Consider the following 18267-nt stretch of genomic DNA (forward strand, 5'->3'; position numbering starts at 1 on the left):
ACAAGAGGGTCTTATGTCCATTGGGGGTTAAGGGCTTGGCTTAGGTTGTGAGGTCACTCATGGAACTCTGAGCCTTGCTGAGAAACTCACTTAAATGCGGCCTTACTCTCTATAATAGGAACCTGGCCCCATTTCAGTCTTTGATCTTCGCGACCCTAGATCCTCACACCTCTCCCCTTCCCCACCCCCTCTCATTTTGTCCTTAAGAAAAAGAATTCCAGAGCACTTGGTGCTGGTGGGAAGTTGGCACCAGGCAGCCCTATTCTAAGTGCTAGACTCTTCTCAGTGTAACCACAGGGTGTGAGATGTGTTCATGACAATCTCAGGTGAACATTTTAAACTGAAAGGGAATTTAATTGAGATCAGTTTTTGCATTAGTCCCCAGGGAATTTTGAAATGTCAATGGCTATAATATCCCTAAGATAGTTGCTTTGTATTTTTAGTAATATAAGAAAAAATTAAAGTATCTCAATGTAGGTTGCACCTGGAAACTTCCCTCCCCAGCTTTATTGAGGTATAACTGACTAATAAAATTGTCTGGATTTAAAGATTACAGCCTAGCCCAGTAGCTCAGTTGGTTAGAGCATCCTTCCGATTTACCAAGGCTGCTGGTTGGATCTCTGGTCAACCAGTGCATGCCTAAATAAGTGGAACAACAAAAAGCAATCTCTTTCTCTCTCTTACCTCCTATTTCTCTAAAATAAATAAATACATATTTAATTTTTTTTTTTTTTTGCCCTGACCATTGCAGCTTGGTTGGGCATTATCCTGCAAAGTGAAAGATCACCAGTTGGATTACCAATTAGAGTACATGCCTGGGTTGAGGTTCAGTTCCTGGTCAGGGCATCTATGACAGGCAACCAATAGATGGTTCTCTCTTACAGCAGTGTATCTTTCCCTCTCTCCCTCCCTTCCCCCTCTGTGGTCATTCTGCCTGGAGTTGCTCACATCAATAAGAGGAGATAGCATTTGGTAAAGCAAGTAAGAAACTTTATTCCTTGGCCAAGGAATGAACAAGGATAAGCAAATTCTCTAATGAGTCCTTCTCCCTGATCCTGAGGAATTAGGAAAGTATGAAACGGTTGGGTGGGGGGAGGTAGGTGAGCTCAGAAGCAGGGATTCTGTAGGAACAGTGGATGGTTCTGGGATTTCCAAGGGAGCATGCACAGATCTCAAGCTTGAAACACAGCTGACCAACCATACATTGCATATCTCATTTTAATGTTAACTCTCCACCCCTGAGCGTGACTTTTAGTATGCTAATGAAAACGAGTTCATCAAAAGGTCTCTTGGGAAGGGGGTGCCATCTTGGATTTTTCCAGTGCAAACCTGTTTCTAGCTGGTAGTCCTTAGGACTTAGCTCTGGAATTTCCACTTTTTTCTTTAAAAAAACAAATTCAGCCTGCTTTTGTCAGGGGACATGTTAGAGAGAACACAAGATAGTCAGTAGAAGTGTAAAGATTAACTAACAATTCCAGTCAAGAAGGCAGCATAGGTAGGCATGGCTTGCACCTCACACAGCCACATCAAAATGACAACTAAAATGTAGAACAACCATCACTCGGAACCATCAGAAATTGAGTTGAATGGAAGTCTGACAACTATGAAATTAAAGAAACCACATCCATCCAGAATGGTAGGAAGGGCACAGAGGAGGAACATGCTAGTCCCACATCCACATGTGGTGGATAAAAATTCTGGAGGGATATCTTGGGACCGAGGAGTCCTGGCCCCACACCAGGTCCCCCAACACAGGGGTACAGTGCCAAGAAGATAAGTCTCCATAACTTCTAGCTGCAAAAACAAGTAGGAATTGAGGTGGTGAAAGAAACTGCTGGAGTCCCAACCAGTTCTTAAAGAACCCATACATGGTCTTACTCCCTCATTCACTATGAGTTCCAGCACCAGGGTGGCAGGGAAAAACTGAAATGTCTGGCATCAAAGCAAGCAGAGGCCATTGTCCCTTTTTTGAATTCTCCACCCACAGAGCCACAGAGCCAGCAGACTGGTGCCATATCAGAGACTCCTTCACCTGGCTAACACCAGGGGATATCCTGGTTAGCCTCACCTTGGTATCCCCTGAGGCTCCATCCCACCTGACTTACAGCTGTTAACAGTGGCTTTTTCTATATGAGTGGCTAGTCTTGGCTTATGCTTCACAACTTCCTAAATCCTACCAAACAAGCAACAGCCAGCCTCAGTAATCCCCTAGCCCCCATACCTCTTGCTAAGTGGCTCCAGGCTTAGCATTAGCAGCAGCCAGCCTAGATTCACAGCTTAGCTATGCCTGGGAATGTCCAGCACAGCACAAGTACCAGCCATCTCAGATTGCCTTATAGCTAATGTAGGGTGGCCCTGAGCAGAACACAGGTGGGAGCTGACCTTGGCCCGAACCACCCTGGAAACCCCAGGGCAGGCAATACCCAGTGGACAGCTACAGACCATGTCAGCATCACCAACCTGCCCCTGCATAGCTGATCCTCCAGGGAGGGTGGAGATTGGTGGTCAGTGATCACAACCAGTCCTTGTAGCTGACTGTCCTGGGTAAATCCTTCCCATTGACCTGTCAACAGGAACCAAGGCTCAACTACAAGAGGAGGGTGTACTTAGGTCACACAAAGGGTGCACTTTGAGTACCCAAGTTGGATGATTAAGGGGAGGGTGTGCCACTGGATCCTACAGGACACCCAGTACATTAAGCCATGCTACCAAGACAGGGAGTCATAGCAGCTCTACCTAATACATAGAAGCAAACACAGGGAGGCTGCCAAAATGAGAAGACAAAGAAACATGGCCCCAATGAAAGAACAGATCAAAACTCCGGAAAAGGGAAGAATGAAACAAAACAGAGATAAACAGTATCAGAAGCAGAGTTCAAAACACTGGTTATCAGAATGCTCAAGGAACTTAGCGAGAACCTCAAGAACATAAAAAAGATCCAGTTGGAAATGAAGGACATGCTAATTGAAATGAGGAACAATTTACAGGGAAACAACAATAGAATGGGTAAAGCTGAGAATGAAATCAATGAAATTTGGAACATTTAGGAAGAAAAAAAACCAAAAACCAACCAAACAAAAAACCCCAACTAATCAAAACAACAGGAAGAAAATAGAACTCCCAAAAGTGAGGATAGTGCAGCAGCCTATGATGGGAAAGCTTCAAGTGTTCTAGTATTTACATCATAAGGGTGCCAGAAGGAGAAGAGATAGAGCAAGAAATTGGAAATCTATTTGAAAAAATAATGAAAGATAACATCCCTAATTTGGTGAAGGAAAAAGGCATATAAGTCCAGGAAGCACAGAGAGTCCCAAACAAGATGGGTGCAAGGCAGCCCACACCAAGATACATCATAATTAAAATGCTAAAAGTAAAGATAAAGAGAGAATACTAAAGGTGGCTAGAGAAAAGAAGTTAGTTACCTTCTTTTCCTATACAGGGGAATTCCCATAAGACTGTTAGCTGAGTACTCAAAATAAACTTTGTAAGCTAGAAGGGATTGGCAAGACATATTCAAAGTCATAAAAAGCAGGAACCTACAGCCAAGATTGCTCTACCCAGCAAAGCTATCATTTAGAATTGATGGGCAGATAAAGAGCTTTTCAGACAAGAGAAAACTAAAGGAGTTCATCATCACCATACCATTATTATGTGAAATGTAAAGGGACTTATTTAAAGAAAATAAGAAGAACAAAACTGTGAACAATAAAATGAAAAAAATACATATATATGTAAATTGAATCTAAAAAATTAACAAACAAGAAGAACAGAGACAGAGTGGCGGATACAGAGAGCATTTTGGTGGTTGCCAGATGGGAGGGGTGTGTAGGGGAATGGGTGAAGAGGTGAGGGGGTTAAGAGGTACAAATAGGTAGTTACACAGAGATGTAGAGTATAGGAAATGGAGTAGCCAAAGAACCCATACCAGTGATCCATGGACATGAACAATGGTGTGACGATTGCCTGAGGGAGTGGGGGATGCTGGGTGGAAGGGGACAAAGAAGGAAAAATTGGGACAACTGTATTAGCATAATCAATAAAATGTAATTAAAAAATAACTAAGATGTGGTGGCACAACCTGGTGAGAACATTGATGTGAGGTGATGGTTGTGTTAATTAACCTGGAAACCCTAATATGTTTAAGAGACTGGACTGTTAAAGTCTTTGCATTGCTAACTTTAAAAAAATATTGAATTTATTGGGGTGACATTGGTTAATAAAAGTATATAGGTTTCGAGTATAGAATTCTATAATACGCCACCTGTATATTGTATTGTGTGTTCACCATCCAGAGTCAAGTCTCCTTCCATTGCTAAACTCAATGAATTTATTTACATAAACAACTTTTATTGAGATATGTGTGGAAGGACAAACTTTCTCCCACCCTTAAGGTTCTTCTGGTTGGTGTAAAAATAAAATAGACATGAGACAGATTAGCAAGAGAAAATAACCAAATTTAATACATACATATGTATAGGAACCTCATATACATGTGGAAGTCAGAGATACCACATGCAAGAGAGGTTCAGAGATAGAAATGGGGGCTGAGGAATATAAGGCATTGTAAGCTAGGGATGAGGTACTACACCTGGGGAGCTTTAAAGGGTCTTTGCAGGAAAAGTTTTCCCCACAATATAGGTCGTTCAAAAAGTTTATTGCTGATAATCTCTTATGGGCAAGGGCTCTAATTTGAATTCTTCTAGGCACTAAGGGTCAGGAGGTAGAAGTTTCTCCTGAGCCTGTGGCTAATGTTGTCTTTAGCACAAAATAATTGACATACCACAGAGGCATCTCTTGGGGTGACTCCTTTTCTGCCCACAGATGTAACTGACATACTATGCACTTCATTAAAGTGTACAATTCATTGTTTTCAGTCTGTTTGAATACATGTGCAATCAACACCACAGTCAATTTTTGAACATTGTTGTCACTTAAAACAAACAAACCCTCTATCCTTTTGCTATAACTACCAACTTCCCATCTTCCTCTCCAATCCTCTGCCCTAGGCAACCCTGAATTTACATTCTGTCTCTATAGATTTCCATATTTGGGGCATCATAGGAAAGGAATTATATTACCTATGATCTTTTTGATAGACTTTATTGACAGCATAATTTTTTCAAAGTCATCCATGTTGTAGCATGTACCAATACTTCACTTATTTTTATGGCCATATAATATTCCACTGGATGGATGAAACACATGTTATTTATCTATGGCTACTATGAATAATGTTGCTATAAACATGTACAAGTTTTGTCTGAACATGTGTTTTTATCTTTCTTAGCCTTCTACATGCGAAAGGAATTGAGAAATCATATGGTAATTCTAAGTTTATTTATTTATTTATTTATTTATTTATGTGAGAGGAAGAGAGAAGGAGAGCAACATCGATTTGTTATCCCACTTATTTATGCATTCATTGGTTGATTCTTATTTGTGCCCTGACTGGGGATTGAACTGCAACCTTCGTGGTACAGGACGCTGGTTTAACCAAATGAGCTACCCTGTCTGGGCCAAGTTTAATTTTTGAGAAAGTTCCAGATGATTTTCCATAGAGGCTACACCATTTTATATTGCACTTTTGGGAACCGCCCTGCTTGGTATCAGAAGCTGTAACCCCTTCCAAGGCTAAGGCTGAGGGAACGACCTTGGACTGTAAGCCAGCAAGGAGACAAAAGCTTATCTCCCTGGCAGGAGTGCAGCTTCTGCTCCTATTACTTCACCCTGCCTGGCCCCCAATGCTTGGTCAGTTAGCCAATGACAGGTAAGATTCCCCAAGGGGGGATGATCTAAGACAGGCATGATCACGTGGGAGGCCCCCAAGGAAGGACTTTGGGGGCTACAGCAAAAGGGGGTGATGGACCCTTGCCCCTCAGCTTTGACATAGCCCGAGTCCTCATTGTCTGTGAGAAAATCTCCTTATCTCTTGGTTGCCTTAGTTCCCTTGCTCCACCTAAGCCTGAAACAATGACAGAGGGTGGTGCAGCTCTGCTGGAAAGGGTGGGTTCCCCAGGTGATCAGGCCTAAGAAAGAATATGTAAAATCCTGTGAAACCTGCTTTGTTTAGAATGCTCTCAATTGAATGATAAGGGTCCAAAGAAGAAGTAAGTTTGTTCCCTAAAGTTTTATACAGCTCTTTGACCCTGACTCAAAATAGGCCCTCAGAGTTCCTTGTTATTTGATCCTTATTTCCCTGCAATGAGTAATGAGCTTTACCTGAATTCTTATGCAAACCAACCCAATAAAAAGCCTGCTCAGCAGGAGAACGGGGTGCTCTCCCCTCGGGAGGGTGGCCCTGGCGCTCCCTACTAGAGTGGCCGTTCCATTCCTACTTCCTCACAGGACCTGGTTGTCTCTGTGTATGTTTTTCTTGTGTTTTGATGAGCCATCCACAGCGTTCCGCAGTCACTGCCCAGTCGGTGGCTGCAACATTGCACCACTCATGTATGAGGGTCCTGACAACATGTTATTTTACTTTTAAAAAATATTTTATTTATTTATTTTTAGACAGAAGGGAAAAGAGGGAGAAAGAGAGGAAGAGAAATGTCAATGTGTGGTTGCCTGTCACACCCCCCCCACTGGGGACCTGGCCTGCAACCCAGGAATGTGCCCTGACTGGGAATCGAACTGGCAACTCTCCTGTTCCCAGGCCAGCACTCAATCCACTGGGCCACACCAGCCAGGGCTATTTCACTTTTTGATTCTATCTGTCCTAGTGGTTGTGAAGTGATGTGTTATTGGGGTTTGAATTGATGACTTCATTTCACTTTAGCATTTTATTGATGATTAATGATGTTCAGCCTTTTTTTCATGTGATCTTGACCATTTCTTTATCTTCCTTAGAAAAAGGTGTATTTAATCTTTTGCCATTTTAAATTTTTAAATAGATTTTATTTATTTATTTTAGAGACAGGGGAAGGGAGGGAGACAGAGAGGGAGAGAAACATCATTTAATTGCCTCTTGAATGCCTGCAACCTAGGCATGTGTCCTGACCTGGCATTGAACCGGTAATCTTTTGGTTTGTGGGATGATGCCCAATCCACTGAGCCCCACCAGCTATGGCCTTTGTCATTCTAAAATTGACTTATTTAACTTTCTATAATTAGGTTATAAGAAGTCTTTAGATATTTTTGATACAAGTTCCTTATTAGATATATTTGCAGATTCTTTCATTCTGTGGGTTGTGTTTTCACTCTCTTGCTTTAAAATTCTTACTGTTAATTGTGGTACTATATGTATATAATAAAATTTACATTTTCAGCATTTTTTAAGTGTGTTGTTCAGTAGGGAGAAGGACGCTGACATTGTAAAGCCAATTTCCAGAACTACTTGCATCTTGCAAAAGTGACACTCTATTCCATTAGACACAATTCCTCATTCTCCTTTTCACCTCAGCTCCTGGCAACAGCCATTCCATTTTTGTAATACTACAGTGTTTGGCTTTTTTTTGATAGGCCGATTCCTTACATGATGTCCTTAAAGTTCCAGCTTGTAGCTTGTGTCAGGATTAGCTTTCTTTTTAAAGCTGAGGATAATTTGTTGGATGGATATGCTAATTTTTGGATCCATTTATATGGTGATGAACACTTGGGTTTTGGCTATTGTGAATAATGCTAGTATGAACAGGAGTAGACATATATCTGTTTGAGTCCTGGTTTTCGATTCTTTTGGGTTTTTACCTGGAAATAAAACTGCTAGATCAGGTGGTAACTCAGTTTTTAATTTTTCAGTGAACTGTTGTTTTCATATTTTTTTTACCGGCACATGATTTTTATATTTCCACAACAGTACACATGAGTTTTAGTGGGTGTTTTCACTTTCTGAATGGTGTCCCTTGAAGCATGAAAGTCATTAATTTTTTGAAGTCTAAATTAACAGTTTATTCCTGTTATTGCCCTTTGTGTCATATATAACTATATTTTGCCAAATTCAAGGTCAGGATTTTTTTTGCTGTTTTATCTAAGTTTGCTACAGTTTTGTTTGATGTTTTAGGTCTTTGATCCTTTTGTGTAACTTATAGTATGTGGTGGGAACTACACAGTACAAGCTTTTCTTCTTTTCTTTTGCATGTGGTTGTTCTGTTGGCCCAGCACCAATTTATGAAAAAAATTTATGAAAAAATATTCTTTCCCCATTCTTGGTAACTTTTTCAAATATCAAATATGGTTGACCATAGATGTAGGGGGTTATTTCTCAAATATCAATCTGTTCTACAGATCTGTATGATTATCCTTGTTTCAGTACCACACTATCTTGATTCCCTTTAGTTTGTACACAGTTTTGAGATCAGGAAATGTTAGTCTTACTACTTTGTATTTTTTTTTCAAGAATGGGTTGGTGATTCTGGTTCATTTGCAATTCCACATAAATTTATGAAACTACTTGCCAATTTCTATAAAGATTACAGCTGGGGCATTTCAACAGCGTTAAGTCTTCTGATCCATAACATTGGATGCATTCTTATTTATTTATACATTTATTAATTTCTTTTAACTATATCTGATAGTTTTCGGAGTATGTGTTTTATGTTTTTTTGGTTAAATTTATTTAAGCATTTTATTCCTTTTGATTCTATTATAAATGCAATTCTTTTCTAAATTTCATGATCAGATTGTTCATTACAAGTGTATAGAAATATAATTCATTTTCATAAATATATTTTTTCAAATTGTAAGGGAAACTTTATTTAGAAAGTTAGAGGTAGTAAAAGTGAGCTATAGAAGAAGTGGGCTAAGGAAACATGTTGTAGAAGCAGAAGAAGGGCCCTTGGAGCTTAGGAGAGAGGAGGGCAAAGGTAAGGTGCCTGGGAAAAGAAGAGGAGGAAGGGAAAGGCGTGGGCATGCTGGGGGAGGAGGGAAAGTGTGCCTGATTTTTGTATTTTGGTTTTAGTTTCTACAATCTTGCCAAACTCAATTCTTAGTTCCAATAGTTTTTTTTTTTAGTGGATTCCTTAGAGATTTCTATATACAAGATACCTCAACTGGAAGTAAAGTTAGTTTTACATCTTCCTAACTAATCTGCACACATTTTGTTTCTTTCCTTGCCTAAGGGTTCTGGCTAAAATCTCCAGTAGGCTGTGGAACAGAAGTGGCAAGTGTAGACATCCTTGGTTCCTTATGTTGGGGGGCAGGGGAGAAAGCATTCAGTCTTTCACCATTAAATATAATGTTAGCTGTGGGTTTTCCACAGATCTGATGATGAAATTTGGAAATTTCCTTCTTTTCTGGGTATGCTGAGTGTTTTAATCTGGAAAGGGTATTGGATCTTATCAATTATTTTTTCAGTCTATTGAGATAATCTTGCCATTTTTGCTTTTTTACTTTACCAATCTCATTTATTATATTAATGGGTTTTGATATGTTAATCTAACCTTTCATCCCTCGAATAAATCCCACTCGCTCATGTTATATAATTCTCTGTATACTTTACTGGTTCATGTTTATTAGTACTCGTTGAGGGCTTTTGCATCTATATTCAGGTGCATTAGCTTTTTTTCCTCTGTGGTAACTTGCTGGTTTTGGGATCAGAGTCATACTGGCCTCAGAAAATGGTGTGAAGAGTTGTCTTCATTCTGTTTTTTTGAAGTTTGTGAAGACTTTTTACTAGCCTTCTTTACAAGGTTTAGAGAATTCTGTGTTGAAGCCATCTGGGCCCAGGCTTCCTTGTGGGTGGTTTTTTGTTTACTAATTCAACCACTTCACTTGCTATAGTTTGCTTCAGTTTTTCCACTTATTCTTGAGTTACTATTTTGTTCATTTCATCTTAGTTATCTATTTTTTGGCATACAATCAGTCATTGAATTCTTTTGTAATCTTTCTAATTTCCATATTGTCAGTAGTAATATCCCTCTTTCTGCCTGAGTCTTTGAATTTGAATCTTCCCCCTTTTTCTCTAGACCACTCTAGCTAAAGATTTGTCAGTTCTGTTTACTTTTCCCTAGAACCCACTTGCGGCTTCATTGATTTTCTGTATGTTTTTTCTATGTCCTTTTTCATTTACTTCTGTACCAATTTTTCATTACTTACTATCTTTTTTTTTTGTGAGGTTTGCTACCACATCTTTTCAAGTCTGTTAAGTGAAAAGTTTAGGTTACTAATTTGATATTTTCCTATTTGTTAATATAATCAAAAATAACTATGAACTTTTAAATGCTTTATTTTAGCTACAAACCATAAACTTTGACCCTTTGGCATGATATAATGTCTGTCAATATCTCTAGTAATATATAAACATATATATTTCATATTCAAGGCTATCTTGCTGGATATTTGTACAGTCTCTACAGCTGTCATGTGCGCGCTGATTGCAGATGTATTTTCCCTATGATTTCGCTTTCAAGCAACTTGCGTTTCTTGTATATACATATATTTGAATTATGGTGGTTTTATTTTTTTAAAATTTGGGGTGACAGTCTAATCCTCTCATTTGGCATACATAATTCATTCACATTTAGTATTATTGACAGAATTGCAAGTATACCTGCTATTTTACTTTTATTTTGACAGTCTCATGTTGTTTTTAGTTTCCCTATACCTCCTTTATAGCTTTCTTTTGCATTTAGTAAATATTTTCTAATGTAGCATTTTAATTTTTTAAAGATTTTATATATTTACTTTTTAGAGAGGAGAAGGGAAGGAGAAAGAGAGGGAAACATCAGTGTGTGGTTGCCTCTTGAGTGCCCCCAACTGGGGACCTGGCCCGCAACCCAGGCGTGTGCCTTGATTGGGAATTGAAGCAGTGGCCCTTTGGTTCTCAGGCCAGTGCTCAATCCACTGAGCCACACCAGCCAGGGCGTGTTTTAGTTTTTAAGTGACTTCACTATATTTTTGAAGAAAAGTTTTAGGGGTTGCTCTATTTTTCACATGTACTTGTTAATTTACAAGAATGAGCCTCAGGTTTATACTAGGTTAGTTCCAGTGCTACATGGAAACATTAGTCTTGTATAACTCTATTTTCCTTTTGCCATTTTTGTGGTATTATTGTTATATACATTGTATCTCTTAATCATACAAACCAATAATATATTTTACACTTATTTCTTTATCATTTGTAGTCATTTCCTCACCCCAATACAGCTTTGCTCACACCCATATCCTTTGTATCTTTAATGGCAAACACATTACACATCTTGGTTTTAACCAAATGCAAAAAATTTAAACATCAGGCTATTTTGTAAGATAATTGAGTAATTTAAATTTTAACCCCAAAATCTTAGTGATGCCTGTGTTTACAACCGCAGCATAGGAAAGCCCAGGAGCAGTACTTCTGAACAAATGAGGTTGCTGGAACCTGTTGTTACAATTTCCACATGGCCTCACCTGCTCACACAGAAATCCGTGGGTCAGTGAGGACGGTAGACCTTGAGGCTGGTTTCAACACAGACTTGAGCTCCAGGGATGCTTTTTTGTTTGGAGGGGGAAAAAAAAAGACAAAGATTGTTTTTGATGCCTTTAATAGGGAGGAATACAGTTGTTGGATTGAAAGACCACCCATTCACCTGTGGAGAAAAAGGAGCCACACACTAAGCCTTACAAGCACAGGGGAGGCCTTACAAACACAGCGGTCTTACAAACTCAGGGACTGAAAGTAACCAGCTAGGATGGACTGAACATAAAACTTTCTAACTAAAAGTGGGTAAGGCCTGTAGCCTCCTTGCCAATGGTCAGTTTTTTTTTTTTTTTTTTTTACCTTAAGTAAGCCTGTCTTTCTGCATCAAAGATAAAGTATCTTTGAAATATCAGAGCAATCTCCTCTCCCGGATCCCTCAAGGGCACACCCACTGCACAAGAGCAGGAGACCACAGAATCCTTCATTTTTATCTTGTTCCCCAAATACCATCTCATGTGCTGTAAATATTAATTATTAACTAGCATTTACTCACTAATGTAAAAGAAGTGTGTGTTTCTTTGTTTTGTCTTTTTGTCCAATCCCTGAGATTTTTCTGCTTTACTTTCTCTTCCTCACCTCCACCCCCTCCCACTAATCTACCACCAGTGGATTTCAGGTAACCCTCCTCACATCTCCTCCTTAGATTTTAAAGCAGGGGTCCTTAATCCCCAGGGTGGGGAATCGGTACCAGTCCATGGCCTGTTAGGAACGGCCGCACAGCAGGAGGTGAGCGGCTGACCAGCTAGGGAAGCTTCCCTGGCGTTATTGCGTGAGCTCTGCCTCCTGTCTTCCGCTCAGGAACTGGTTCCTGGCGCCAAAAAGGTTGGGGACCGCTGTTCTAAAGTACAAAATAAGCTGCAAAACTGCCATTCTCAGGAGCATCTTCTCAATCCATTGAGATTTTGCTTTTGGGCAATTGTCAGTTTGGCTCAAATAAACTCTTAAAAGACTTTTTCTTCTTCCTCGACACACCTTTTTGTTGTTGTTCTTTACTGATTTAAGATGTAATAAGGGCTCAGCCTGCTGGCTGTGGCTGGGTTTCCCTGATTCCAGTGCAGCCATTTCCTCCCCAAGCTGGAGAAGGCACAGCTGTATGCTGTATGCATTTGACTTGCTGAACTCTCGTGGCTGGATAGAGATTTTATGGTGATTCCAGACGCTTTAAATGTGGTTGTCACTTAGGAGTCCATAAGTGACTCAGCTGAATTGTAAACGATTTCCCAGTTAATTTAGGGCTTTGGAGATTGTAAGGCCCCAGAACAGGGTTTCCTAAGCTCAGCACTACTGATATTCAGGCGGCGGGATGAGTCTTTGTGGTTGGGCAGTCCTGCCCATTGCAGACCCTGAGCAGCACTTCTGGCCACCGCGCCCTAGACGCCAGTAGATCTCTCGCTTCCTCCCACTCTGTGAGAACTAAAAGTGTCTCCAGACGTGGCTGGAAGTGGGGGAGGGGTGGCGAGAGAAGCGGACTGCTCCCGAGGTAGGGTGATGGAGGGGAATGTCTGAGAAAGGGTACATGGTGTCTGACCTGGGAGGGCGCAGCAGCTTCAGGCTGACCTGAGGGAATAGCTGAGACCCCAGGGACACTGGGCAGTGACTGCTCCTCCTTGGATTCTGACGAGTATTGTACTTCACGAGGCTTTGGTCCAAACGTGCTGAAAAGACGGAACTCATTGCTCTGGGGTCCCGTTTCCACTCGTTCCCTCCCACACTTCTGCTTCCCGTCTCAGGCTTACCATGCTGAGAGCTGGACTTGGAGGATCTCGGCTAAAGCAGGGGGCGGTGCACTGGCTGGGCATCTCCACCTCACACTGAGATGTTTTAGTTTAAGTTTGTACAAGGTTGGGAGTAACCCTGCACAGGGTTACTTAGTGGGACTGGAACCAGACTGAGAAGGAAAGGTGTGGGCGGGCCCAGGCTGTGGGCGGGGCTTTGGGAGGTCCCAAGTGCTGGAGGAGGTTACTGTGAGCTAAGGGTGGGGCCACTGTCTTTTCCTACTTTGCCAAATTCTGTCATTTAATTGGTGTATTTTGGCTGTTTACATTTAAACTAATTATTGCTATGTTAAGGATTGAGTCTGCCATTTTTATTATTTGTTTTCTATTCCGTTTCTCATTATTTTTTCCCTTTCCCTTTAGCTGTGTCCAAAGAGGCCACATGTCAAAAATAACAGAGCCGCAGAATCAAAGCTGATTAACCCCCAAGACTCATGGAGAAGAGCCTCTTTTGATCCATATGGGATTTCATGGGATCCAAGGGCTTAAACGTAGTGTTGAGCCATGAGGATGTAGTACATGTTTGTTATTGCATCATATTTTAGATATACTTGTTACGGGACAAACTCCCAGACACTCAGTTCTCACCAATGCAGTAAAGAATTACAGATCAGTGAGTCCATTAATCTGCAAGCAGGGTTTATTGGTGATCCATTCTCATGGGAGAGAATGGGCCTAGCGAAGGTGGGGAGGGTGGGGTGAAATGCATAGATTCAGGGCAAAGTAGGGTAAGGTCAGGGCGGCCAAAGTACGGGTGGCCAAAGGCCAGGATGGGAAGCGCAGGGGTAGCAAAAGCAAGAACCATTGTCCCGAGGACTTATATAGTTGGTGGGATAGGGGAGGATAAAGAAGTTACATACTGATTGACAGGTAAAGCTGGGGCTAGCTTTCCAGAACTGGGTGCGAACATCCAAAGGTGTTAATGGGCTTCTTCCTTTAGGCACTATGGACCCTTTCCAGCCTTTCAGGCCTTGGGATGAAGCACAGTTTCAAAGGCTTTCTTTCCCAGATACTGGGAAAATATATGTAGAATTTCAAGGACTGCTGAGTCAGTGGGTGGGACATGTATCCCTCCTCCTCCCTGCCTTTGTTTCCCCTCTGGCCGCTCATTCTATCATAACAAACTGACCAATCATCAAACTATTTCCTGAGTGAAACAATTATAGATTGAAAAAAATATCAGGGCATAGTGAAGTCTCTTCTAAATCATATTAACTTTATCATACTAGCACTGCTCTTTTTCTATATTAATATACTTTTCCAATAAATATTAGTGTTTATTTATCTATAATATACTAGGTGCTGGAGATAATGTATATCTTTCTACTCACCAGCACTTAAATACAAACATCTGTTTTCTTAAAGGAAATAAATGACTGCTAAAATAGCACCTATTCTGATCTTTGACCACAGTGGAATAGTATACACTACACACACTCTCCACACACACTACCTGCTCCCACCGCTACCGATCTACCAAGGTGACTACAAGGTTTCATGGCTCCTATGAAACTCCAGATAAATCCTTCGGCCCAGATTTATCGAGATATAATTGATATGAAACAGTGTGTAAGTTTAAGGTGTACAATGTGATGCTTTGATATTCCTGTATATTGTGGAATGATAACCGCAATAGGGTTAGTTAATACAGTATGAGGGTGTGTATGTGTGCATATGGTATGTGCTTAGGATGGGGAGCACTGCAGCCTCTTGAGGGGTGGCAGAGCTTCCTTTGCCTTGGGAATTAGTCCCTGTCCACTCTTGAGGACTTAGCTAATCTATGCTTTGTCTAGTTAAGTCTAATAAAAACAACAATGCACCATATGTGATTTCAAGTTTTTGAACAAACACATTAAAAAATAAGCACAAATAGATCTAGTGCACTTGCATAAACATTTACTGAACTCAAGAAATTCAACTTTTTTTTTTTGGCTCACCCAAGGACATTTTTTTTTCATTGCTTTTAGAGAGAGAGGAAAGGGGAGAGGAAGAGAGAGAGAAACATCAGAAACACCAATGTGAGAGAGAATCACCAATTGGTTGCCTCCCACATGTGCTGGACCATGCATCACATGTGCCTAGATTGGGGAGTGAACTCTAATTCCTGAAACCAATTCCTGGCCAGGAATTGAACCTGCTACCTTTCAGTTGCGGGACTGTGCTCCAACCACTGAGACACACCAGCCAGGGCAGAAATTCAACCTTTTTTTTAAAAAAATTTTATTGTTATTATATTATAGTTGTCCCAATTTTTCTCCTTTGCCCTCTTCTGCCCCTGCTCCCACAGTCAGTCTGCACAGTTGTCCATGTCCATGGGTCATTCATATACGCTCTTTGACTAGTCCCCTTTTCACCATTCTCCTCCTCCTCCCTCCCCTCTGGTTGCTGTCATTCTGGTCCATGTTTCCATGTCTCTGATTCTATTTTGCTTGTTAGTTTATTTTGTTCATTATTTCCTCTTATAGGTGAGATCATACAGTATTTGTCTTTCACCAACTGGCTTATTTCATTTAGCATAATATTCTCCATTTCCATCCATGCTGTCGCAGAAGGTAGGAGTTCCTTCTTTCTTTCTGCTGCACAATATTTCATTGTGTAAGTGTATCACAGTTTTTTAATCCACTCATTTACTGATGGGCACTTAGGTGGTTTCCAGCAGTTGGCTATTGTAAATAATGCTGCTATGAACATAGAGGTGCTTAAGTTATTTTGAATTGGTGATTTGGGCCCTGGCTGGTGTGGCTCAGTGGATTGAATCCCGGCCTGGGAACCAAAGAGTCACTGGTTCTGTTCCCAGTTAGGGCACATGCCTGTGTTTCAGACCAGGTCCTTAGTCGGGGGTGGGCGAGAGGTAACCATACACTGATGTTTCTCTCCCTCTCTTTCTCCTTCCCTTCCTCTTTCTCTATAAAAATAAATAAATATAATTGTAAAAGAAAATTGGTGATTCAGGATTCTTAGGGTAGATTCCCAGCAGTGGAATCGCTCGGTCAAAAGACAATTCTCTTTTTAGTCTTTTGAGGAAATTCCGTGCTGTTTTCCACAGTGGCTGCACCAGTCTGCATTCCCACCAACAATGCACTAGGGTTCCCTTTTCTCCACATCCTCACCAGCACCTGTTGTTTGTTGATTTGCTAATGATGGCCATTATGACCAGTGTGAGGTAGTAGTATCTTATTGTGTTTTTAATTTGCATCTCTCTGACGGCTAGTGATGTTGAGCATTTTTTCATGTGTCTATGGGTTATCTGTATGTACTCCTTGGAGAAATGTCTGTTTAGGTCCTTTGCCCATTTTTTGGTTGGGTTGTTTGTCTTCCTGATGTTGAGTCATAGGAGTTTTTTATATCTTTTGGAGATTAAACCCTTGTCTGACATATCATTGGCAAATATGTTCTCCTATATAGTTGGTTCCCTTTTCATTTTGATGATGGTATCTTTAGGCATGCAAAAGGTTTTAATTTGATATAGTCCTGTTAGTTTATTTTTTCCTTTATTTCCCTTGTCCTAGGAGATATATTGGCAAAAATATTGCTATGTGGGATGTCTGAAATTTTACTGCCTATGTTTTCTGCTAGGACTTTTATGGTATCACAACTTATATTTAAGTCCTTTATCCATTTTGAGTTTATTTTTGTGTGTGGTGTAAGCTGGTGATCAAGTTTCATTTTTTTGCATGTAGCTGTCCAGATCTCCCAACACCATTTATTGAAGAGACTGTTTTTACTCCATTGTATGCTCCTGCCCCTTTTGTCAAATATTAACTGACCATAGAGACATGAAATTGTTTCCAGATTCTCTCTTCTGTTCCATTGATGTGTGTGTCTGTCCTTATGCCAGTAGCAGACTTTCTTGATTACAGTGACCTTGTAGTGTAGTTTAATATCAGGTATTGTGATCCTTCACACTTTCTCTTCTTTTTCAGGATTGCTAAGGACATTCGGGGTCTTTTTTGGTTCCATATACATTTTTGGAATATTTGTGTGAGATCTATGAAATATGCCATTAGTATTTTAATGAATGGCAATGAATTGATAGATTGCTTTGGGTAGTATATTCATTTTAATGATATTAATTCTTCTAATCCATGAACATGGTATATGCTTCTATTTATTTGTGCCTTCCTCAATTTCTTCAGTGTTCTCTAGTTTTCCAAGTACAGGTCTTTTATATCCTTGGGTATATTTATTCCTAGGTACTTGATTTATTTTTTGTTGCTATAGTAAATGGGATTTTTGAAATTCAACCTGTTTATTGGAATTGTAATCCATACCATAATGATGAATATAAGATAGGTTTTGTCTAGACACAGATCCTTTCCCTGGGATGAGCTACCCCTCTGCCTGGAATCTCCAGGCACTTACCCCTCTGCTGAATCTGGGATCTCCATAATGAGGGTCTCAAAACTCCCTTTAATGTAAAAGGAAGGAAAATCAGTGTCTTTATTTGAAATCTTTTGGAGTGTGTCTACCCTATACACTGTCTCTAATCTGGGGAGGGATGAGGTTCCCCCAAAACTTTCCATGTCAGGGGCTGATCAAGCTTCAGTCATGCAGTGCCGCTTTCAATGGTTCTGAGTTCTGACCTGCATGACCTTGAGCAACCATTTGATATCCCTAAACCTCTGTTATCTTATCTCTGTAATGGGGGCATTTGTTGAGGACTCACTGGGGAAATGCTGTTAATACAGACAAGGAAGTCTGTTCTTCAGCCAACAAAATGCCTTGAGGAAGTAATTGTATAACCCTCCTCCACCTCTTCAACTCAAGTTGTACTTGGAAAGCCTAGAATCTCCTTCGGCTTGGGTACTCCTGCTTTTCTGCACATGTCCCTGAGGGGCTAAGAGCTCCTAGGTGAACTACAGACAGTCCTCCTGGGGGTTCATGGTGATGCCACTGACATTATGTTTGTCCTTGTCCCACCTAGTGTGAGGAGGATGACAGCCTGTCCCTGGCTGAGGCCTGCGCCTTTCAGGACCTCCAGGCTGGTGATACAGATTCGTCTAGTAGTGCCCATGGTACCAGCTTTCCTGTGTAGAACCACCTACGTGACTACCTCCATTTTACCTGTCAACATTCAACACTACCCAAAAGATCCTAAAC

Source organism: Phyllostomus discolor, chromosome 8 (assembly GCF_004126475.2).
Source record: "Phyllostomus discolor isolate MPI-MPIP mPhyDis1 chromosome 8, mPhyDis1.pri.v3, whole genome shotgun sequence".
NCBI classification, from domain to species: Eukaryota; Metazoa; Chordata; class Mammalia; order Chiroptera; family Phyllostomidae; genus Phyllostomus; species Phyllostomus discolor.